Source organism: Panthera uncia, chromosome F1 (assembly GCF_023721935.1).
Source record: "Panthera uncia isolate 11264 chromosome F1, Puncia_PCG_1.0, whole genome shotgun sequence".
Lineage (NCBI taxonomy): Eukaryota > Metazoa > Chordata > Mammalia > Carnivora > Felidae > Panthera > Panthera uncia.
The window spans coordinates 14,111-16,572 of record NC_064813.1 but is presented as its reverse complement, the minus strand read 5'-3'; positions in this window follow the sequence as shown (position 1 = coordinate 16,572).

Here is a 2,462-nt window from a genome sequence, read left to right as displayed (position 1 = left end):
CACACCAGTCTGACTGTGGCCCCAGCAGTGGGCTGGGGGCAGACATCAGGTCGGACTGTGGCCCTGCTCACCAACACAAGTTATTCCAGACATCACAGGGGAAGAGCCCTGCAGTTCTGCACCACTCCAGGGACTATCCAAAATGATGAAACGGAAGAATTCTGCTCAAAAGAAACTCCAGGAAGTAGCGACAGCTAACGAACTGATCGAAAACGATTTAAGCAATGTAACAGAAAATGAATTTAAAATAAGTCATAAAATGAATCACTTGCCATGAAAAAAGTATAGAAGACAGCAGAGAATCTATTACTACAGAGATCCAGGGACTAAGAAACGGTCAGAAAGAGCTAAAAAATGCTATAAATGATCTGCAAAATAAAATGGAGGCGACCAAAACTCGGATTGAAGAGGCAGAGGACAGAATAAGTGAATTAGAAGATAAAATTATGGAAAAAGAGGACGCTGAGAAAAAGAGATAAAAAAAAATCCAGGAGTATGAGGGGAGACAAAGAGAACTAAGTGACACAATTAAACATAATAACATATGCATAATTGGGATTCCAGAGGAGGAAGAGAGAGGGAAAGGTGCTGAAAGTGTACTTAAAGGAATCATAGCTGAGAACTTCCCTGATCTGGGGAAGGAAAAAGGCATTGAAATCCAAGAGGCACAGAGAACTCCCTTCAGACGTAACTTGAATCAATCTTCTGCACAACATATCATAGTCAAACTGGCAAAATACAAGGATAAAGAGAAAATTCTGAAAGCAGCTAGGGATAAACATGCTCTACATATAAAGGTAGACAGATAAGACTAGTGGCAGATTTATCGACTGAAACTTGGCAGGCCAGAAAGGAATGGCAAGAAATCTTCAATGTAATGAACAGAAAAAATTATGCAGCCGAGAATCCTTTATCCAGCAAGTTTGTCATTTAGAATAGAAGGAGAGATAAAGGTCTTCCCAAACAAACAAAAACTGAAGGAATTCGTCACCACTAAACCAGCCATACAAGAGATCCTAAGGGGGATCCTGTGAGACAAGGTACCCGAGACATCACTACAAGCATAAACCTACAGACATCACAATGACTCTAAACCCATATCTTTCTATAATAACACTGAATGTAAATGGACTAAATGCTCCAACCATAAGATAGGGTATCAGAATGGATAAAAAAAAACAAGACCCATCTATTTGCTGTCTACAAGAGACTCATTTTAGACCTGAGGACACCTTCAGATTGAAAGTGAGGGGATGGAGAACTATCTATCATGCTATGGGAAGTCAAAAGAAAACTGGAGTAGCCATACTTATATCAGACAAACTAGACTTTAAATTAAAGGCTGTAACAAGAGATGAAGAAGGGCATTATATAATAATTACAGGGTCTATCCGTCAGGAAGAGCTAACAGTTATAAATGTCTATTCACCGAATACAGAGGCCCCAAAATATATAAAACAATTAATCACAAACATAAGCAACCTTATTGATAAGAATGTGGTAATTGCAGGGGACTTTAATACTCCACTTACAACAATGGATAGATCATCTAGACACAGGATCAAGAAAGAAACAAGGGCCCTGAATGACACATTGGATCAGATGGACTTGACACATATATTTAGAACTCTATATCCCAAAGCAACAGAATATATTTTCTTCTCGAGTGCACATGGAACATTCTTCAAGATAGATCACATACTGGGTCACAAAACAGCCCTTCATAAGTATACAAGAGTTGAGATCATACCATGCACACTTTCAGACCACAATGCTATGAAGCTTGAAATCAACCACAGGAAAAAGTCTGGAAAACCTCCAAAAGCATGGAGGTTAAAGAACACCCTACTAAAGAATGAATGGGTCAACCAGGCAATTAGAGAAGAAATTAAAAAATATACGGAAACAAATGAAAATGGAAACACAACAATCCAAACGCTTTGGGATGCAGCGAAGGCAGTCCTGAGAGGAAAATACATTGCAATCCAGGCCTATCTCAAGAAACAAGAAAAATCCCAAATACAAAATCTAACAGCACACCTAAAGGAAATAGAAGCAGAGCAGCAAAGACACCCCAAACCCCGCAGAAGAAGAGAAATAATAAAGATCAGAGCAGAAATAAACAATATAGAATCTAAAAGAACTGTAGAGCAGATCAATGAAAACAAGAGCTGGTTTTTTGAAAAAAAAAAAAAATTGATAAACCTCTAGCCAGGCTTGTCAAAAAGAAAAGGGAGATGACCCAAATAGACAAAATCATGAATGAAAATGGAATTATTACAACCAATCCCTCAGAAATACAAGCAATTATCAAGGAATAGTATGAAAAATTATATGCCAACAAACTGGAAAACCTGGAAGAAATGGACAAATTCCTAAACACCCAGACACTTCCAAAACTCAAACAGGAAGAAATAGAAAGCTTGAACAGACCCATAACCAGCGAAGAAATTGAATCAGTT